General features: G+C 35.7%; 1 long non-coding RNA gene across 1 annotated transcript in view; it reads left to right on the top strand.

The window, feature by feature from the left end:
• The window catches only part of LOC120359910, a 97,045-nt gene that overhangs the window by 2,417 nt on the left and 70,114 nt on the right, over positions 1-24,514 (top strand). The window lies entirely within an intron of this gene.

The raw sequence follows: 24,514 nt of genomic DNA, 5'->3' as shown, positions 1-24,514 counted from the left end.
GAAGTCATCGGATCTACAAATTACCTGGTAATTTCTAAACATTTTAGAAATTGGAGAAAAATGTTAAGTGTTACTACATTCTAGGGTCAATTAACTTTTTATTGCAAATAAATATAATTTGTATTAATTCAGGTCACTCGTGTACAATTGTCACGTTGTCTACTGTACTGTTAAAATAGTGATAGAAATGCATTAAATTGAATTGTATTTTTATCTCTGTATTGGAAAAAGTTGAATAATTCGATAATGAAAAAGTTTACGTAAATTTTTAACTGTTTCTTCTAAATTTAACTTCCTGCATTTTCTAAAATCTATTATTTTACCAAATATTCTAAATCGAAATCAGTGTATTATTTGCTGATTTGCAATGTTCTATTGATTGTGATAATCAGGAAGTATTGACTGTTTATTAAGAGGGGGGAATTTTAATTGGAATTAGTGTATTATCACTGAAAGACAATGCATATTTCATTAATTGATATACAATAATTATAATTAAAATTAGTAAAATTAGTTTCACTGATTCCAATTTAAAGAATAATTTATAGATGACTTCAAAATTTTAATATTGTTGTTTTTGAGAGAGAAAAAACTAAGAGATGTTTAAAACTAATTCTCTAAATCTGAATCAATGAAATCTTACAATGATTATTTACTGTCTTTCAATGATTCCGGATTAAGAGGAGGATGTTCTCACTGATCGGAGTCACTGAAATGCAATGCATATATCACTGATTGATGTAGTATAAGAATATACTACTGAAATCAGGCTGTTTACTGTCTTTCAGTGAATAATACACTGATTCCGATTTAGAGAGTAGGGTTTTGGATTCTTAATCTAGGCACGAAGGACCATCTTTTGCAACAAATCGCATTTCAAAAGGGCGTTTCCACTTTTGATTCTCCCCTTGTTAAAAAAATTTTGATATCGCAACAGTTCATCGAGTTTACGTAAAAAGGGAAAGAAAAATTTTCATACTGTCTGCTTCTAAATATTTATCCCGCGAAAGACAGTCTTCTACCGATCGTCTAACCAGTTTCTGATCTCGAGTACGTACTCCGACAGCAGTGAGTCTCGAGAGAAAATCTGTCGTGCGAATTTCACGCTTCCTGCTTGGGTCGTTTCGACGTTCCCACGGCGATTTCGCGTTACGAAACTTTGATGGCTGCCATGCCTACCACGAGTACGATAACTTGTCCAAGATCCATCCTTCACTACCGAAGAGTTGTATAGCGAGTTTGTTCTATTGAATTTTCAGCGGCTCCGTACACTGCGTGCTTGAGGTAAAGAGGAGCTTACCAAAACCAGATTACGTCTTGTAGTCGGGCGACATGGAAAGAAAATGAAAAATATATTAAGCTCAGAGTTAGACAAATGTGCTAATAAGAGGTTGAGTCAAGATAAGACATTCATCCTTTTATAAAATTATTTTGGATAAAGAAAAGTTGCCAATACTGTGATACCCTATTTTGTTTTAGATAATATTTCTTAATAAGTGCTAAAAATAAAATTTTAGAGACGTAAACACAAACTAGAAAGTGTCCTCAGATCTTATAGCAGTTTTTGTTTTATTATATTTTGTATTTTGCAGAATTGAATAAGTTAATATGATATATTTTTTTAAATACGTATACTTTAATCAAATTAAAATTAATGATTTATAAAATTAATTTAGTTGAAAGTTATATGAACAACAAAGTAACTCAATTAAAAGTTAAGATTAACTTAAATTAAAAGTTAATTTTGGATTACTCAAAACAATTATCATATGGTTCATACAATTTAATATTTTATTTGTAACTAAGCTTATACAAAATAACAAAGAAATATTGTTTTTTTATATAACAGAATTCAAATACAGTTACGTAGGGAAGGAGTTAACTATAAAATAAATTGTTAAATTAAAATCAAATTTTTTTGTATTAAATAAGAAACTTTATAAAATTAAAATACTAGAATTTACAAAAAAAACTTATTTATAAGATTTTTTGGTACTTTATTAGTGGATCTATTGCATCCAATGCTATTTTTTCTACCTTAAGAAATTAAAGAAAATGTGAAGAAATCATAAAACATCTGTTATCAATAATATATTTACTATTCAACTATATGCAGTTTGCAAGAGCAAATCGTGCAAATTTTATTTTTGTGCTCAAGAATTTGGTTTTAGCAGATTTTATACAGAATAAAGTTAAAAATGTATAAACTATGGGTTGTTATTTAATTATCTAATCTATGTTATCGGTATTAATACAGTGCATTGTTTCCAAGAAATACGAGGATGTTGCTTTAGGAGGATTAAGCTAGTATTGGCGACTTTTCTTTACAATTCTTCTCTATAATTTTATAAAATAAAGTTATAAATGCATTGGAGGAAAGCTCGTATTCCAAAATACCTATATCGCAGGGTATTTTTATAGATTGAGAGGATTATGAAAATGCACAATGAGCCGATAGATAAAGCGATTGCGTACGGATCCTTGAACGAGATAAAAGTGTTCCGTAATCTGTAAATCGCTCGCGTTTTAAAGACCCTTCAGCCTTAGCGATCGAGTTACTCGTAAATGCGGTAACGTGCGATACAGTTGGATACTAAAATGTGTATCCTCGTTTACGCAATATAAACCCTTGACCATTGCCCCTTTTCGGCATCGATACTTTATTAAATCCAGTGCGATGTTTGCGATTACGCGAACGTTCCGGGAACGATTTTCCATTGTGAAATGCGATAATCGTCGTGCACGCGCGTGTGTCGGTGAATTCATGATTAATTCCCACCTCGCGACGCCATGTTATATTCCGTGTAATAAACGAATCGCGTTGCCCTCGCTCGTTGCAACGCGCGCGCGTCGTCGCCGCGTCGCGTCGGTGCCCACCGGATAATCTGTCCGCGGGAACCGTGAGCTTGTTTTCGCATTTTCGAAAATCGTTACGTTTCATGCAAATTCCGGCGTGCGATTTTCGTGCTCGGCTCGGCAAACAAGCCGTCGGCAAGAGAGGTGTGGATATAATCTGCGCGACAGGAACTCGTGGATTACTTGTTATTAATTTTAATAGAATTCCCGCGCGCGCAATCGTAACGAGCTTGTCCATGGCCGGCATAAATCGCGCTCGCTCGCTCGCGTTTCCGACCCCCGGTTATATTATCACCGCTATCGCGTCGCTCGCTCCCGCGTTTATGATGATAAGCGTGTCACGCACCGTTCCGTTGTGCAAACCGTAGCAACGACGATTCGATTAGCCGGCACGATAGCCCACCTTTTCGATAATTTATAAGGGCGCACGCGAACATCGCCTGGTAGGACTGCCGCGCCGCCGCCGCTACCACGGGTGATCCATCAAATTTGCAAGACCTTCGCTATGTACGCTTGTATCTCCGCGGCAGGTGTGCTCGAAAAGCCTGTGCGAGCTTAATCGATCGATTCTAACTGCTAACCCTGCAATCGGTCGCGCGCAAACGGAATATCGCATGGAATATTAAAATACATTCGGTTGCAGGAGTCGTCCGCTAGGATGGCATATCCCTGTCTCACGATGTATTAATATGTATATGTTTTATAAAGGGCAAACTTGTCCCGCACAGTTCCTTCTTCGAGTATCAAACTTTATCGGGTTCTCAATTGATTTTTTGACAGTGGAAACTCGATATCTAATATCGTTATTTGCATCAACTTTTCAATCTTCTACACCAAATCGAATTTTAAATTTTCGTTTTATTGAGTTTAATTAAATTTGAAAGTTAAATTGAATTTCTGTTAATGGAATTTTGTTTGTAAGATTAACCTGATTGATTCTTCTCCGAGGAAAATTTTATTTCAAATTTATCAAGGAGTCCGACGATCCAAAAAAAAGACGTATCGCGTATACATTAGTCTCTCGTGTCTTTGATCGATTTCGAAGTTAGGGAGACGGCGCGACGAGAGAGATTATTGCGTGCTTGCCTCGGTCACTTCGGTGGCAACTGCTAAAACGTGCCGTGGAAATAAACGATGCAGCCTCCTACAACTCTTGAATCAGTACATCCTCGGACGTTTCCCAACGAACGAGAAGGAGAACCCCCTCAGTTGCGACCATTACCGATGACGGCCACTACTTGGCGAAGGCTCGCTGCACACGACGACAGCGTTTTCCTATATAGAATAGGCTGTGCGGAACCAATGGATGCGGAGAGATATGTATTATGCATGTGGCTGGTTGATCCGTGACCCTTGCCTTCTCGCAGCTCTTCTTTTATCCTTACTTGCTCGCTTCTAGAGTGGCTTTGCCGTATAAGCGACCACTATTTTTTTTCGGCGAGCTACCTAAATATTTAAAGGCTTTTATCGTACATTGGCGAGGCACGCCAATATACGCGTTCGATAGTGTACTTAGACGATAAGGTGGCTTAGACCGGTAGGACGGTAGAAATCGCGAAGAGAAATTTTCGCGGGTCATACGAATGGATCTATATATTACGAGATTATATTTTGAATAATATTCAAAGATGGTGGAAAGTACAGTAGTTTCCATCGGTAAGATATGCGGAGATATTATGTATCGAGTCAGAAGACAGGCAGATTGAAAGCAAAATAATGTATTATGCCCTGGATTATTTCCAATATTGACGATAGGGACACGGGAAATTGAAAAGGGATATGCATCGCCATAACGACAGAAATGCAACGATTTATCACAATTTAACGAGATGTTTTTGGCAGTATTCTCAACCAGTCAGTCAGTTAAAATAATGAAAATTGTATTGCATTGTCATTTATCAAGCAAACAGATTACGGTTAAATTATTATTAAAGTTATTATCATCGGCTTCGCGAAAATTATATTAGATTGACCAAATTAGCACGAGGTATCCTTAGGGGACTAGAGGGAGAATCTGCGTTTGTGCGAATTACCAAGGAACGGTTAGATAATGGCGGGCCGCACACAGATAAGGAAAGAGGTCCATCGGTGAGAATCGCGGGGTCATTAAAACTTTGCATTATTTAGACTTCGGGTTAAATTACAAGTCGCATTCTCCGCGTTGGCCTTCGCTAAGAGGGCAGAAACGCGTCACGGTATTCTCTTTAGCCGCAACAAAATGAAAGTTTGTGAAACGTTTCTTTAAAAACTCCCCGCAGTTTTTGCGACTTTCGCAACCGACGTTGCAGCATTATTATGTTATCACTATATTAACTTTTGCAAAAATCATTTCGTAATCTCATATATATATATATATATATATATGTATATAATACTTTTGTGTACACAGTAGGAACATCTTTATTAACCGAAAGTTGCTTCGTTATCGATTCAAAAGATTCGTAATACATTATAAAAAGGATCTACCCGCAATCTAATTTAGCTTGGCCGCTCTCTGACTACGCATATTTAAGTGGATATAAAGTAACCCGAGGGATCCTCAGCTCTCATGCGGCACGAGTAGCATTTACATTCTGTATCCGGCGGTAATCATCTCAAGCCCAAGATCCTCCGTTGAAAATTTATTCCGTGTACGATATTCCTGACTCTGCGGATTACGCGGTTACATCAAAGTTAGAGTCGAATCATTACAGCTATCGGCGATGAGGCGCCCTTTCGGATGACAAGAAAGGGAGGAGGAGGAGAATTCTCTTGGAGTCGATCGGCAGGTACGGGTAATGAATACGAAATCGCTGATAGCGACTAAAGGGAAGGCGACGCGAACGAATTCTCGCACGCAGCACACGGAGATTGTTGACGGCTATAGGCGTCATAAGACGCAGGTAGTAAAAGGCATTTGTGCGAGGCGGCGGGTAGTGAAAAATGACGAATTAATGCACGCCCCATCCATATTCATTCGCCGATTAGCGCGCGGAACCTCGTTAAACTCCTCGCTCGCAAAAGATACGCGATAACGGCGGCACGCGGTCGTATGGTGGTGGAATGTCGCGCTGTGTGGAATCCGAACCGCGATATTGCACATCGCAATGTCGTGGATGTCGGGCTACGGATCGATTTTTGTTACGGCCCGGCACCCTGCCGCGCCTTCTACAGAGGAACTCGGAATATTCGTGAAAGTGTTCACGTCACCTTAGACGATTCCCGTGTCGCGAATATTACTGAGATGTACTACTGATTCACGGCACGGCTCGCTCACTTTTCACCAGCTCAATATTCCGAAAACTGACATTTATTTGTGTATTTTGCTAACAAAAGCGAATGCATTTATTATGCATTTTTTTTACTTTTTTTTATTTTTATATATATTTACACGAAATGGATAATTTTGCTGAAATATTTAAAAATTTAGCTGGAATAATGAAAATAATGTTGTTGGACTATGAAAATAATTATGAAGGATGTTTAAGGATAATGAGTAATGCCGCAAAAAAATTTGACATTTTAGCAGTCAGTTTGAGCTTCCTACATAATTATTTTAATGGTTTAACAAAATTAAATCCAGCTAACAAACTAAATTTTTAGATATTTTAGCAAATAGTTATTTTTGTGTGTGCTTTTTTAAGATTAATTGTATTGTTTTTTTAAATAGTAATTAGATTAATTTTTTCTTTCCTATTATACAGACATTTGTATTTGGAAAGAACGGTTTTACTGCGGTGTCTAAAAATTTAGCTATATACAGATCTGAGAATAATTTTGTTGGATCAAAATAATTATTTAGGATACTCAAATTGGTTGTTAAAATGTTAAACTTTTTTATAATTTTGCTAATCATATTTGAGCATCCTGTATAATTATTTAAATGACCCAACAAAAATTATTTTTAAATCTGTATTTGGCTAAACTTTTTTGTATTTTAGTAAAATCTGTTTGTGTACAAATTAAGAAACTCTACATTGCATTTTTTTAAATGCAAAATTATATAATTATATGATATTATTTAAGAATCTCAATTTTATAAAACACTTTTACATTTGAAAAAGACAAAGTTCTGCACTGGTCATCATGTTTCTTTAGCACTTTGACAAAAACTTTTACGGATTTATTTATATTTTTATATATTCAGACGCCGTATAATCTCAAAGAGTAATTATAAAAGATTATAAGTTTGCGAAACGGCCGCGATAGTAAAAAGGACAGAGTGATGGCGGGGGTATTATTTCGCTCGCTACTACGTCCTTCTAGATCCCCGACCATAAAAAACTAATTTATTCTCAAGGAAAGAGTGGTAAGGCCGTGGGAGGACGAGGAAGGGCACCGGCGTGGCCAGCCTCGTGTCCTCAATGGCCCTTTCGTAGGCTGCGCCGTTTCGTACTGCAGCCGAGTACGTGGGTATATCATTTTAAAGACGTGCCGCGAAATAAGTTTCTAAGTAGTCTGCCGAGAGTTTCGTCAGGACTGCGTTCCCGTCTAAGTAGTTACCAAGTAGTTTGTGCTGCCGGAGTCAAGCCCTCCCCGATATATTATGCAGGTGCGGGGATTCTCCACTTTTCTTCCGCGATCTCTCTCTCTTTCTCTCGCGCCGCCTCGATTTCATCCCGCGTTTCTCTTCCTCCTCCCTTCGTTTTCTCACCACCCATCCGGATACTACCTGCTCGGCGGTCTTATTCCCGTACCTTCCTGCCTTCGTCCTACGCGCTTGTTTCTTCTTTCTTGCCATAGTAACTATAAACTTTATCAGCGAACTTTGACCGCGAACGCTTGTAACGAGGTGTTAGTACCTGGATACCGCGTAGGAAAACCCTCAAAAAAGCGCTATAGAAACTTTTGAAGCGGAACGAATAAGATCCTCATGATTCGCTTGTTTGCGATGCAAGTTATTATTCTATTAGAGAAATTATATCCCGGGGCGACGCAGAGACTCTCTTTGCAAAATGACTGGAAGATGTCGCGTCTCAAAATTTATTTACTGCTTACTCGTTACAAAAAGAGGGGACGAAAGCTCGTAAAGGATGACATAAGTGAAAGACAGTTGAAAGATAAATAGGACCTTTCCTATTCGGCAATGGTATCTTGGCGGTCAGCCATCTGGCAGTGCTACACTTTTATTTTCGACGTGAAAGTTTAAATGGTGGGTTTGCCGCTGCTATTGCTGTTTCTTCCGAGATTGACGCCGCTGCTGTGCTTAAAAGCACGCAGCAGGGAGTAAAAGTATACCTATTTACCACGGTAGCACTTCTGCTGCCAGCCAATCGTAAGTCACAAATTGCTGACTTCCATCACGAGTTCCACGTGATTTATCACGGAAGTAGCGGCGAAGGTTCCGACCGTAATAAGTGAATTTTTATTATTCAGACAAAAATAAACGAGTAACTGTCGTTAGCATGTTTTTATTCACACGAAAAAAAAACAAACAATTTTTTTCATTCACGTATTGCGCCAGTTGTGTATTGGGAGAATTTGAATTTTGGTAATTTATTTCTGGACAATTGAAGAATACCGATATGAAAAAAATTTCATCAATATAAATTCAATTGAATGGTACTGTCGCGCATTTTTTCATCGTAGATATTGGGAGAAAAAAAGATAATTGAATTGACCTGATTTCCGTTGTATACACCGAACGAGCATGCAAACGTTGATCCACAAACAATGTTTCCTTTCACTTCGCGACTCGTTGTGTTTCTTCACAAATAGAAATCACTCATGGAAATGCACTGTTCTCGTTTTCCCATATTTACCTCGATCCGCAAATTAATTAAGAGGCCAGTCGAAGCGGTGTTTACGAGAACGCGACAGTCGCACGAAACAGCCACCAGACAAACCATTCACCGAACATTCGTTTTGCTATTCTTTTAATTTCGCTGTTCGCCGACAGAGCGGCTGAAACCTACGAGCGTAACGAGAAAACGCGAGAACGAATTCCGTCTGAACGTCGCCACTACCGCCGCCGAAGAATTTACCTCGAAGGAATTCAAATATATACTAAGCGCCTCCACTCGGTACAACCCTTTCCTCACACCACCCACAATCCAACAACCTTGGCACAGCATGAAGCTCCATTTACTCCCGTTTTACCCCCTACAGACGAACCACAGTGCGTCCGCAGAATCCCGCACTGTGGAACATTGCCGGCTCGATTTGCCATGTAAACGATAAATTAGTAAGAACTCTCGATCTTGTGCTCACTTATGCATTCTAAGAACTCCGTTTCTATAGAACATTCTGACTCCGTTTCTATAGAACGTCTTCGTACGCTTTAAGAATTGGAAAAACTAGTTGGCAATAGTGATATATAGTAAAATACATATAATTGTGAAATACTAGAAAGCCATTTATGAAAAGTGAAAATAATAAAAGCAATAAATAGCTTAAATTTCCATAAATGTTTAAAATTTGCATTTGTAAAATATCAAAGGTCGAGCCGATAAAAACACTTGTAATATAAATCGTAATAATTACAGATGAGATTTTATAAAAATCCGCGCACCACTTGTACTAATAAATTTCCAAATGTTTTTTTAATACAAAAACTCGCCTGCTCATGTTTACTTGACATTTCACGCTATTAAAATTAGAAGATAAAATACGAATACATTTTGTGGCATGCACACGTACACACGCACCATACTTACACTTGCACTAAATGTTAGTTGAGTTATTGTATCCGGCAGTAAGGAATATTCGCGTGCTTTGCATCAAGCTACCGAACTGCAAGCTGCGCTTTCATTTTATGCAATTCCGTTTGCATATAGACACGATCCTTGGTAACAACTCCATGTTATGCTAAATATACGATCTTTGCGGTAAATGTTACTGGAGGTGAGCTTTGTCAAGGAAAGGTGTACATATATCTAAGGATTATTTTTTTTTTGCAAGAATTTTTGTGAGGTATGACATATTGAAAGCATATTTCTTTCGATATTTTTTTGAACACATTTTTTGAGTTATACGAGATTATTTGAGTATATAGCATGACAGCACGCCCCAGAAATGTTTTGGCATTTATATCTAATGCAACATGTGAAAACGTATCCACGTACTTATAAAACTTTTTTCGCGAAATTTCACTATAGATAATGTATTAGAAAGATACGCATTCAATAAAGAGAAAAATATTCAACTTTGCGTTTGTGAGGAATTGCATTTCTCGGAATGTAGAAACTATCGAGAACTTTGAATCGTGTCACGCAACTTTGAAATGTCTTCTACATATGTCTTTAAGTTTATATCTCAAGTACGATGGCAGACGTATGCGAAACCATACACTTCCGGAGGCACGCTACTTCAAATATAACGCATATACACCTGCACGTTAAACAGCGCGCGGAAATTCGGTACACGTGTTACTCGTGTGGAAGTCATGCATATTACCGCACTCGTGTGAAATAACTACTAGACGTTACTTTGTTTGCTAAGTTAGTTTAGGAAATTAATTGTATGCGAATTTACTTATAAATTTATTACAAAATTAAATTTCTTTTTGAAGTTATACAGGGTAGTGTCTCGTAACTAGTGGCACAACTGGAAATGGGATGATTCTATATGATAAAATAAGTCAAAAACGTAGAATTAAATTTGTTGGTGCAATGCGTTATTTTTGAGATAAAAGGTGGCATATTTTGTTACGAAATATGAAATATCTCGTAAACTATTTATTTATTTATTTATTTTTTTGATAATTATATTTTATTACTTTTATGTACAAAGTAATGATTTAAATTAATTATATAACGAAGACACATAGTTGCTTTTAAAAAAATTATACAGCATGCAATTATATATATTTTTAGATAATTATGTATTTTATTTACATCAATTAATTTATGTTGTCATTGCATGTGCAAAAGTATTAAAATTGGCCATATGGAGTCCGTTTTGTAAAATGCAAATATTTGATTTGTGATTTAAAAGTGTAGATAGCTTTTGAAGTATTTCATAACTATTCAAGACGTCATTTTTTCCATGTAGAATTATCTCCTTCGCGATTGCACCACTATCAATTGATCACCGTCTAGTCTAGGAGACTGTATAAGTAGATAGTCGTTTGAATTGCAATTCTAGTAAGATAGTCGTTTAAGAAGTTTCCATGCTATCATAATTATTTCTCCTACAAAAAATGGCACGCAATGCCAATCTGTCGAACATTTTATTGTGCTAATGCAATATTAAAATCACTTCAACTATAACCAAGATGCTAGGCATGTCAACGTCAATCTGGTAGACCTTCGCAACGCCCTACGATAGCTAAGTTAATCTGTTCGAAGCTCTCCTCGCATACTAAACAGCCTCTTAGTGCGAACAAGATGTTTTACTGAAGTGCCTCTGCACAAGCTACTTAGGTATGTAACACCGCGTCCGAAGTTCGTGCACGTCTTTAACACCAAAGCAGCCGGAAAGACTTACAGAATTGTCCCTTTTTACATTCGATATTCTCACTACTATTGTAACAGTTGTAATTGTTTACCCTTTGTAAATTATTTGTATCTCAAATTAAAATTGTTTCATGATTATCGCACGTTTAGAATTATTCTATAAAGGAAACAAAATATATTATTTGAAGTAAAGGCTGAAGTAAAGGGCTTTTGTGACGTTAACAATTAAAATGGTATTATTTGTACATTTTACCGATGCGGGCAAGCGACCGAATGTGCACAACCATATACGATTACATGTAGAAAAAAAAAAAAAAAAAAAAAAAAAAAACTAGAAAGAAGTAACATGCGGGAAAAATGCAAATATTTACTTAATTTATTTAAAGCTACTGTTTGACAAAAAAAACCCCTCTTGTAGGCATTTAATAAAGAATGCATTTCTTTTTGTCTTTGCACCGATCATTAGCTGTTTTATTCATACATCGTAGCGTTTCTCTCCGAAGCTATTCTCTATGGATTATATTATCAAATGGATGTGCACGTTGCGTCGCATCTATCGTGTACCTGTCGAGTTAGAGATGGAGCGATAAAAGAACAAAGGAGGCAGAAAATAAAATGGCCTCCGCTTAACGAAGGCAGGGTATGCCGTGATTGATTCACCCTGTGATTGATAGAGAAATCTGGAAGCCCGGGGACAGAAGCGTCTATGTCCCATGGCTATTGCTATAACGTATGGTAGACTGATAGTGATGGATCATAGTGACAAAAGTTCTTGTTAAAGTGACTATTCGACCAGATAATAGATGCTGTGCAACACGAAGTATATTGAAATGGTTTTGCATCAGTTTTCAACGGTTTTTTTCCCCCCAAGATCCAATGGCACAGAATTAATTCAGGTTTGGCGATCAATTTTTAAAAACGATATTCTTATGATCAAACTTTATTAGGTTGCAATTTCGACGTTGCGTAGGTTTCATAAATGATTTGTTACCGAGATAATGAGTAATTCAGTTTACAGCTCGGAAACATGATACAAGTTTCGCGCCAGTTCGTAACTTAAATTTCGAAAGAACCGTCGTCGTATGCAGCAGTCCGTTTTTCATCCAGAACACGTTCTCATATATGTCGAAGCGTTACGTGATATTTCGTCCCAATAAAATCGTCATGGCTGATGACAGCACCATGAGAGAAATAGAGTGGCGGGAAGGGAAAGTGTGTGCGACAAGGTTAGGTATAATCCGCGGCTCGTTCCGAAATAAAATATTCCATCGATCAACGTCAGTCAGGGCTACAGCGATCGCCAATTTATTCTAGCCCGAGTCATGCAAATGATCGAAATTCTCGATAATCAATCAGGTACAGGCCCACCAACTATTAAAAACCCGTCATCTAGCGCACCACATCTATTGCGTGATCGAGCCAGCTCGCCGTCCACGGTCGTAATCACGCGACTGCATTACGTTTTATTTTACTCTAATCTAAACATCTTTGCTCGAAAACGGGGAAAATGTTTTTTCCGCGACTAATTGCGTTACCTCATTACGGTCGATCCGTGATTTCTTACGGTGCGATTAGAATGCGGTAGTGCGAGGTTTATTAGAAAAATAATAATTTTGTATTTTATATACTTTGAATTTATCTCGCAGATACTTAAAATGTTCCTTGGAAAAAACAACGTACAAAAAAAAAAGAAATATTTCAAGTTTGAAAATAATGATATGAATTAATATTTAACTAAAGAAAAAGTGCGTTGTTTAAGCTACATGTCACAACTATTCGTTTCTCGATAAACATGCTCTCATTTAGAAAGGTTTTCTTAAAAGAAAAATGTTGATATATTTAGTAGGAATGCAACGAACTGTAAACTATAAATAATGCTTGTGTTCTAGATTCTCGGACAATGCGAAATAGATTTCCTAGAATTGTATGTATAATTGTAGTGAAATGTTGACTATCGTATCTGATTACTATGTTGATGGCTTGCAACGGGACGATTTGCCATAAATCGTTTCCGAGAAAGCTACGCGCAAAAAATAACTTACCATTTGTAAAGAGTTAGAATCATTTAGGAGCGAATCAGGAGCATCTGACTGGAACAAATGTTTGCAATTTGTTAACTATAATACATTGTCATCTATAATTCTCAATGTTGTTTATCTTGTGCACAGATCTAGTGCATTAAGCAAATACATTTTTTATATCAAAATATTAATGATATTTTGTTTATTTTGGATGAAAAAATATTATTGATGAATATTTTTAGCTTTAAATTATTTATTGATTATTCAGTAACGCGCGATGAAACACATTTTATTTTTATGACTATTTGTTTCCAATGAATTATTTACATATTTGCCAATGCATTAAGATCGCGGGGATGAGGCCAAAATTAATATACGTAGTTAATACTTTGCAGCTACAGTATTGAACGGTTAATTGGAGCTAAGGTCTATGGCAATGAAATTTTTTCGAGCAGCTTTGTATAACAACTTCTTTGTTGAAGCTGTTCTTAGGGTTAGATAGAAGATTTTTTACATGCTTTTTAAATACTTTCATAATCGATTCAATAGACCATTGGTGCATGTTCTATAAGAAATTGTTAAGAGAAAAGCGACAATTTATTTAAAAGCTATATTATCAACTAAAGTAACACTTTTGGTGATTTGGAAAGCAAACATATTTGCTTTTAATCGACGATTTATGATTTAAATTGTTAATCAACAAGCGTATGATCAAAAAATATAAATTTAAATCTTGATTAGTATGCATGCATGCAATTTTTCCCCTCTATACTTAATAATTCTGTGAATAAGAAATTAACGACCGTATTTATAGTTCTTCCTCAAACAACGTGCATTCCTTGTTATTGTCCGTCTTTGTCTCACGTACTACATTTTACCCTATGCAAAACAAAGACAGACAGAAACAAGAAATTCTCATTTCTTAAGGAGAGACTACTATACGGGTATAAAAATCTCGCGATATTGTCGAAAAAAACTTGCATTATTATTAGTACAATCTCATATTTAAAATTACATCTTGACAATTTATTAGACATTTTTCTTGTTTTTTATATGGTTATTGTATATGATTTAAATGGATGAAGAGTCATCTTCCTGTTACAAGTATTTTAATTTGATTCCCTAACTTTATTATTTCATCAAAAGAGATGTTATCGAACAAAAGAGCATTATAAGAAATTCTCGTGGTATCTTGTTTTGTTTCCATTTCGTGAAATAATAAAATGAAAGATTAAAATAAGTATTAAATTAGCCATTCCAAGTAATATAATTATTCTATGCGAAATTCTACATTTAGCTAATCGCGTTTGTGACTTTAATATCTATAAATCCGTATGAAATCGATTTATCTTTGGCAAATAAACATATATTTTTATATACTTTTAATTTATCAGATAAGTAATATTTTTATACGTATCTTGCAATTTGATAATTTTAAAAAGTACTTATTAAAATAATGATGAACTATTGCGAGTTTGACTGCTGATTAGCTCTTTCGTCGAAAATATTGGCTAGGTCGACATCTTTGAAATTTTCTTCGATTTCGTCTTTGTTAAAGTGATGGGGGAGTCTATGGGTTCCCCTAAGACCAAGACCATGAGAAATGAGGGGTATTATAGCTCAAGCCTATCGGATAAATGGGGATTCACGCGTCGTTATTACCGCACCGCTACCCTCGACATGGGGGAGCAGATGGCATCGATTAATCGGCTAATTACTCAAACACTAAATTCACGATACTATTTAGTTAAATGAAGGATGTTGCGTAGATGCGCATGTGCTCATCCTTTGCTTAATTTTTTTATCTCGATTATTCAGATAATCTTAACATTTATTTGATAAGATTGTGGAAATTTACAAGATATCTCGAAATTCGCGAATCAAAATACTCTAGCAAGAAACTTCTCGAGAGATTAAATAAATTTGATTTTTTTAATTTTTATTTGAAGCAGTAGTTTTTAGATACAAGAGCTTAAAGCTAGTTAATCACAAATTACATTTAGACGGTCATCTGTCATGCAATTATTAATACTATTGCACACGCAACTCAGACATGTGACTACCTAAACATAGTTCGACTGATTTTAAACCCCTATATTTCATACTATTTTTTATAATAATTTACAAATAACTATTTTACTTAATTTTTCTAATCTAATCTTTCTGGCTATAGCATTTTGATTTGTAAATTTTAGACCATATAATATATTTCATGTACAGATTAAAAATGACTCGTATTTATAATCGCCCAAAAACTTAACTGATATCAATTTTCATGTCATGACATCATGCTGTTTAATAAATAAAACTTTAGACTCATTTTTAGAATTTGATATTTTACGATATATCATTGGAATAATTTATACTATTTGTATTATTACTATTGTATATATTTCTTATTGTTATTTAATTGAAAACTTTGGATAAAATTTATCATCTTACTTTTTTTTATTTCTGATTTAATAAATTACTAAAAGTAATAATAATACATTAATTTACATAAATAATTGAAATACATTGATATAAATCTTTTGCTAATTTGGATTTAAATAACAATGTTGCTATTCTGAAATAATTTTTTAATCAAATGAAATTAATTGTTGTTTTAGATAACGTTAATAAATTTACCAAACAAAGTGCAGCACGTACCGTAAACCGTAATGGTTTGTTTATCGAAATTGGTTTGAAATATATAATATCCGATACGATAACGTAATTTGTTTATATTTCCTGAAAAGTTAGATGTTAAATATTTCGTAGGAAGCCAAAATGGCGATCTTGTTGTTTGTTTTGTGGCAACACACGGCGTGTTATGGCATATGCTCTGTGCGCCATGTTATCACGAATACCAGGACTCGAAACAGGTAATGACACGAGCCATGTGTCGTCACATTACCCATCAGATCACAGCAGTTATTAGAGATGCCACGTTTATTTGCTGCTATAAACAATTAGGTCATTAGTCCATGAGATATTATGCTTATATTTATATTTTGTTTCATAATTTTGTTAATATCTAATATTTTTTATTAAAAACTTAGCGGTTACATTCGTCAATATGTTTAATCGATTTTAGACTCAAAGTTGTGAAACATTTATTACTTAGGATATTATTTATAAACATATAATGACAATGGATTAAAGAGAAACAGGGGCAGTAATATGGCTTTCTTACAAAATATATTTTAAAAATCAGTTTTTTTTTTGTTTAGGAAACATATTTTGTTATCAAATCACATATTGTTGTGCTCGTTTTCGGCCGAGTTTGAGAAGCTGGCCACAGAAAGATCGATTTGTCAGACAAGAGAAGCGTGTTCCGGCTCGACGTTCTGATTTTCGGGACGCGAAGCTGTCGTTTCGTTTTACTCGTTCAGCTGACTATTTTGTTTGTAAGTTTCTTTAAAAAAGAGTGTTGTGTCATTTCGTGACGCGTGTCCGGATTTTTTTGTGCTTGTGAGTGTTTCATGTGCCCATTCTACAGAATGCAACACTTTTGGGGGCTCGTCCGGGATCGAGAATGGATCCCTCCGATGATTTGACAGTGGCGATTTCTTCGAGGGCGGAGTGACGTCCTCTACGAAAGAGAATGCGAATTCGGACGCCCAACAGACCTCGACTTTTCCCCGAAGCAAATTCTCCCAAAAATGTTGAGTCACGAAATGACACAACACTCTTTTTTAAAGAAACATCAATTATAATTATAAAACTGGTTACAATAAAATAGTCAGCAGAACGAGCAAAACGTTAAACGACAGCTTCGCATCCCAGAAATCAAAACGTTCTGGTCGAGCCGAAACGCGCTTTTCTTGTCTGATAAATCGATCTTCTTGCGACCAGCTTTTCAAACTTGACGGAAATCGGCACAATATTTATTTAAAATAAAGAAAAAATACTGCACAATATACATGCAAATCTGTGTACATACACGTAACTCTTTTGCATGTCGACTACAGTGTTGAAAATTTATAATACATAATATGGTGTAAACTATTAGCAGTAGAATTACAATCAATTTATGGAATAACTATTTTGATATGAAAACTTCAAAAAAGAGATCGTAGGTCCGTTGAGACATCAGTACGTTTAGTTCTGATCAGATGTATCAGTTAAAGGGCTGTTTAAGTGCAAATTTCCATGCTGTTATTTAATTTTACATAACTCGAAATGTGTACAGCCGAATAAAATGTTAAATAGCAATAAAAAACACTCAAGTGTATATATATATATTTATACACACAACCTTGCTTAAAAAGAATAAAAAAGTATACCAAATTAAATTATAAAATGTACCTTAAAAAAAGTTCCAAAATCTTTGAAAGTAAGAATGCCTTTTAATAAATCTCGATTATTGTCATATGCCACTGCAACGGCGGGTTACTAAACAAATGATTTTACAACTATCATTAGAATTTATTATCTAATAACGAAGATATTACGAGTGAACATTATACCTACAAAGGTAATATTCATAATATTACTTTCTCCTCTATTTATTAATAGCTTGATATTATAAATTGAAAAAACAACAAAATAAATATCGTGTATGTAATATGGTGGTCGTATGATAATCGCACCTATAGTTATATTTTGTCTGTTACGAATTACGAAATATCAGGTGATATATTGTATATTTATGGAGAGAACAATTTTATTGCAGCATTTAAAAATTTAGCTAGATACAGATCAGAAAATAATTTTATGTTGAGTCATAAAATAATTATGTAGGACGCTCAAACAGGATAATGTTGCTGCAAACAGTTTTAACCTCGGTTTTAACATTCTAGCAACCAAGTTAACATCCGATACAATTTTTTAAATGGTTCAACATAATTATTTTTAGATCTGTATTTCAGCAAAATTACTATTTCCGTGATGGAACTTATAAATATAATATATAATAAAACGAGTTATGTGATAATGAAAAAAGAGAAGATAAGTATTACGAATTGATAGATTTTGTTCTCAACAAATATGTAATCAATGTGATTGTATTTTATTTTAATTATCTACTGTACAGTGTATTATTTTTTTTACATATCTATAGTATTAATTTTCATATTCTCTGTATATTTAATTGATTGCATTCGACACGTAACTGCATATTATACAAATGAATATTATATGTGATATAACGTATGTTCGATGGAGTCACATAATACGACCGAAATGTTTTAATTTAAATATTTTTTTACACTGAACGCTCGCCCATACTCTCTTTCTATAAACTTACCATTTAAAAATATCGAATAACCCAATCTCATTTACACGGAATTTATCGGAAAATATAAAATCGATTATATCCATTTAATATTAATAAAGTTTTGCTCAACCGTTTGAAAAAGTGTCTTTCGTTATTGTAATTTAACATATTGTTTGGATGATGCAATTGGGTCATCGAAACTCATCGTTTTCGTCTCATTAAATGAACTTGAATAAAAGTTTATAATCGTTAATGCTTGAAAGTAGTGACATTTCTGCATATGAAATGCAAAATTACAATAAATTACAAGTCTCAGAGTCTTTTAATAGAAATTCCAAGAGTCTTGAAACATGTTTTAATTATTCTGCAAGGCAATAAAAACATGACAAGGAATAAAGACGGCTCTAAAGAATGACGGACTTTGTGTTGTACTTTATTACTTTAGTTACGCGAAGTTCTATGACCATTACAGGTGGCGTTCATTATATTATAGTTTACTAATATACATAGATAGTAAATATCAATATTTTTTGCTCACAAATTAACATCAATATTAATTAAATTTGTTCACGTACAGTTGTGTCTGCAATAAATTTGTGGCAGTTTGAAAACAGCTTGTTCAGTAAAATTATAAATTTAATTGTTCTAGCATCAACGATGTTAATACGCGAGTCAATGTATTTTCGCGTGACAAACGAGGTACGTTTTCTCTCCCTCATCGCAAACACATTATTCGGCAAATTGCATGGATGATTCAGCACGCATGACAATTTCCTCGACGATTGATGAATAGAACCGAGCCATAAGACTTTTTCTACGTTTGCACAGTCGAAGATTGCCCGAAACGATTGCCCAATTACGTTGCAAATAATATATTAGCGCGTTGTGCGTTTGGTATTAGTTGGAAGCTGCTTAATGTTTTAGCGTGTTTATTATAGCGGTTTAACGGTAACCAATAGTTTACCCGGAAATTTGGGCCTAAATAGAAAAATCATGTTTCCGCGTGGCTTGAACACCGAAATGTACCCAGTGTTTGCGCACACGTAAATACGTAATGGACGTCTACTACGTCACTTGCGAAGGCATTTAAACGGTTACCCGCACGTTGGGCGTGCGGGCTGTACCCGATAGCAATTTACATGACCGTAAGCAAATACTCCGGATGTATTGACTGCCGAATATTATTTGCAGTTAGCGGTGTCTAACGCTGACGCAGTTCCGTTGTGGATGTATTCGTCGTGTGTGGGGTACCATGCAGTTTGTATAGCCGCGTAGCCAAATGATTAATTACTTAACGCGTTATGCAGACAAAAATAATGCGTGCAAATAAAAGCGGCCATTTAGCGATGAATTTTCATTAGCAAAAGCTATATCACGGATACGTATGCACTTCATATTTGCACATTCATCGACTCCTGTTACGTGTTTTACGTTCTTACTGAATAAATAAAAAAAAATGTTCATTATTTTACATGATATATTTTTATGTGACTGTACGGTGCTAAATATTATGTCGAAAATTATTAAATGCCTTGGTTTTACGATGACGTGCAAAGATATACGCGGCGCTATTTTCGCAAATGGCCCTCGTAAGCATATAAATTTATTTTTTTCCCTTCCACAAGTAGTAAATGTTTATCGATCTCATATTATATAGACGTTAAACGTCGATGGTAAATCATTTCCTGCCAGAGCCGCATTAATTTGCGATAATTATTAATTATCGATATATTTCATAAAACCAATCAAAGAATATTATCGAAGTTTACGTGCGTGTTTATTTTCGAGGCACGAATAAACACGAACGTGTTTGCTGAATTTTATGGCGTGGTAGGTTCGCGAACGCGAACCAGCCAGTACTACACAGCGTACTCGATTTTGCTGCGGTCGTCATTGAATTAATGCCAACGGCGCAAGTAGATACGAAGAACGGATGCAATCAATGTCGCGGTCGTTAATGTACCGTCTAAACTAACTGCGCCTGCAAGCGCCGACCACAGTAGTCGGAAGTAATTCCTTTCGAGAATTTGCGAAGGGAAAGGGTTGTCCGCTCAGACTTACATTAGCGTGGCTTACGTATGGAGTTAACGTTGATTGCGTTCACGCGCGACGTTTACTTAGCGGTGCTTTCGTCAACTAGGGAGATATTGCACGTGAGACAATAACTTTGCACACACATACACAGTCACGGCGTATACGCCAAGTCTATTGTATCGTCGAATTTTGATGCAAAATCAAAGATTTGATTGATGATCGCAGTCGGAGTTTTTCTTTTTTTTTTTTTATTTTTTTTATATAGCGACGCGCATAGAAATAGATAAACATCGTTTTTGATTGCAGCCCGCATACATTTTTCGCACGTTTGTTGTTTGCGTGAGAGTGAGAGAGAATGAGAGAGATTGATTGGTGAAATAAAATCGTTTACTATTACGTAAAAAAGAGCAACGCCATCATCATACTTAATTGATTATTTAATTTGTCAATTGTGTTTTGTAACTCATCTTTTCAACAACATTTATAACTGAGAAATCCAAGAATTTCGGAAGTAATATTGGGAGTATATTAATATTCTCAGTAAAGAGAATTTGAGATTAAAAGCTCAAGCATTATTGATTTGTACATAATCTTGGATGAGATGAGAACAATAGAGCGCCTCCCCTTTTGTTACAATTTTCGTAAATTTAATTAAAATTGCCGATAATGTCGAGATATATAAATCGAACCTTAAAAGTAACGAGTACGGCACAGATGTTGCCAGTTTTCTCATGGGCGAGCAAAGCAGATATTTCTCGTACGGAAACGCGCGAATCAAGTTGCATTGAGAGGCATTTCGACACTGCGCGAATAGGAAATACTTATGACGTCACTGTCGACGTATCTCTCAATCTTCACCACGTTTATCTCATGATGCAATATGCATCGTGATATTTCACTCAAATCGATGCAATATAAAACAAACATCTATTATAATTCATCTATTTTTCGAGAGAAACGATTTTTTTTTAATTGGTGAATTTTATATCGTTTCAGCGATGTATTAAAACAAGAATAGTTAAAATACCTCTTTAATTAATTCGAATATCTTTCACTAATTAAAAATTTTGGAGGACGTTCTCTAAACAGAATTATAATATCATTATATTATTAATGAGAGCCCAAAGTATTGTCATTTGGGTTAACCGCTCATAATCGCTGCGCAGGGATTTAATCTTATGGTTTCGTCACAGTTTGTTTCGCTTCACTTTCCCGCGACCGCTATCGGCGGTAATCATACCGGTGTAAATAGCAAACGAAGGCAATCAATTGCCAATTGAACGGCCGTTCCCCACGATATGTCGATGTACGGCATCGCCACCGCAGCTATCTATCGGCTCACCAATTCCATCAGGCCGAACCAACTAGCTGCTGCCGCCTCATGTGCGACGATTATTTCGCTCGAACGTGGTACTCGGTAAAACCTCTTCAAAATGCCAGCTTGTTGTGCATATACGTGATTGGAATCGGCATGCACGAATGTATGCGTCAATAAGGCAGCATGGTACTTGAATATTGTTACGTGGTTTTAATGATGCTGTTTGGCCTGATGTCACGATTGTCAATCACATATATTTATCATGTACTTTAGTAACTTTTCATACAGCACCGACATTTTTTTAGAGGTATCTCAGAAATATCGCAACTGAAAAAGTGAAATATTTCTGAAGAGTTTCGAAATATGTTTGCAGCGTAATCTGCTAAATGAAATAAATTAAACATTATTTTGAAGTACTTAAAATTTAACGTTATTACTGTGATTTTCCTAAGATATTTAATTTAAAAAATGCATAATGTAGAAGAAAATAATATTTTACTTGCATAACATTCTTGTATTTCTAGATGAACTTAACACACTTTGCGAACTTGGGCAATTTTTGCTCATCTAATCGGTTTAACACATTCAAGCAAAAAATTTGCGTTGTTAACATGTTATTGTTGACATATCCAATGTTATTGTTGACATATCCAAGCAGAAAGTTTGTTCAATTTAAAAAAATCTACTTTGAAAATTTATTGCATGTGACAGATTTCATATTTCTGTTACAATATTTTATATCACAAGATTTGAGAAACATTTCTGTTGCACATGAAATGTGAAAGGTTGAAATCTTTCTGAAAGCTTTTTGCAACAATCGGTGCTGTATGAGATGGTAATAATCAATTCTCTTTTCGTAATATAATAATATTTTTGTCTTGCTAAGAAACTCGTGAATCTAAGAGATAATTTATTTGAAATTATTTTATGACAAACATGATATCATTCTTCATATTAAAAAAGAATTAAATTGAAGGAATAGATATAAAAGCATTATGTATATGTGTGTGTGTGTGTGCGAATTAAAAATTATCAAAATTTAAAACTGAAGGCTTTTCTAGGTTTTTATTCTTCTTTTTTCTTAATCAACAACAAAAAAGTTTAGTTGCAAATGCCCGAATTTTTACCAATAAGTGAACTGTGCTAAAATTTGACACAGGTACTCAAACTTAATGCTAAAAAATATTCTATGAAATTTTTATATTTTTGATAATGTTTTGAGATAAGACCCATACATTCTTAAAACATGTTTAACATTTTTGCAAAATATTTAAACTGATGATGTTAGAGAGGCACAGGAAAGTGAAACTATTCGAAGCACTTGTTACAAGCGCTCGTTTGAAGGTCACTTACACTTCATCGCGCAGGCAGCGGTTCGAGGTAATCTATGTAAAAATTTGCGAGCCACAAGGGAGTAACGCGCGGCTTTTAAGCATTCGCCACGCCGTGAAAGCGCCCGTGGGTTTAAGAGAGAAAATTCATTGCCGTTAAGCGTGTTATAAACAGCTCCCCAAGAAGACGGATGCGATAAAAAGAAATCTCCGCATCGCTCGTTCCACAGTTATTAGCGAGAACAACGAGCTCTGCGGCAGCGTTCATTAAACAATTAGGAACACTACATATTTTAGATAAGATCTTTTTTTTTCTCTTGCGCGATATCGCAAGGTGGAAGCATGTTGGTCGATTAAAGTTGACTAAACTGATGACCTTTTCAGATTGCGAAAGAAACGAATAACTGTTAATAACTCGTCGATATAAATCCGTCGTAAAATGGAATGCACTTTCCCGAGTGGTCGTCGTAATTGATGCGTTAGCGCCTTCCGCGTTTTATTTCCGACATAGATATACCGCGCTCTTTCTCTTCTCGTTTCCATCCCTTTTCCGTTCTCTCTTTCCACCCGCGTCTCCCTCCATTACTATCAATCTAATCTCTCGCCCGTAGCTGTGCGTCTCTTAATCCGTTTCCTCGTATTTCCCGCGCTCGTTTACGCGCTCCTTCTACAGCAGACTTGGCACCGTCTACAAATGCCAATTACCCGTATCTCAGGTTAGCCGTCTCGTCGCGTCGTAAAGTCGCATCCACCTCATGCGGGAGTCGCTTATTTAAACGCTCTGGCAAGAGAGAGATCGCAATCACTAATGTTTCTCGATAAAAAGAGGCGTACCTGCATTACCTGCGAGCACGAGATTTCATCGCTGCTATCGACCGTACGCTCTTACCCTGCGTTCTTCTCATAGCGGTGCTTCGATACTTCTCGTCTAATATGGTTGCCCGGGCATTGCACACAACAAGTGCGCGAAAAACGTGTGCGCCCGTACGTGAATGCCTTTTCCACTTCACGGCGAAGCGCATCGAATCGGAAAGTATACCGGCGAACACACGAGGCTAACGGAAAAGTCGAATTATCGTTGCTAGCGTACTATCGAATGGCTTTCCAATCTAAGGACGTGCTCTGCGAGGATTTCTCGCGCGCTTTTAACCGACAAATGAATTCGAAGAGGCAGAGCGGCGTTCCGGGATATCGTCGTTGCTCCCGGACGCCGCAATTTCCATGAGCGTTTTCGAAAGACTCGCAGCCTTCTATGGGATTCCCATTTTGTTCCACTCCTTGTCGAGTTTATCTCGGATATACAGAGCCTATTGCCATCGACTTAAGAATCGTGAGACTCGTGTTTAACTGTAGATATAAAGATTGTCGTCGTGTCAGAG

The sequence above is a fragment of the Solenopsis invicta genome, chromosome 2 (assembly GCF_016802725.1).
Source record: "Solenopsis invicta isolate M01_SB chromosome 2, UNIL_Sinv_3.0, whole genome shotgun sequence".
NCBI lineage: Eukaryota > Metazoa > Arthropoda > Insecta > Hymenoptera > Formicidae > Solenopsis > Solenopsis invicta.
This window is presented reverse-complemented; position numbering and strand designations above follow the sequence as displayed.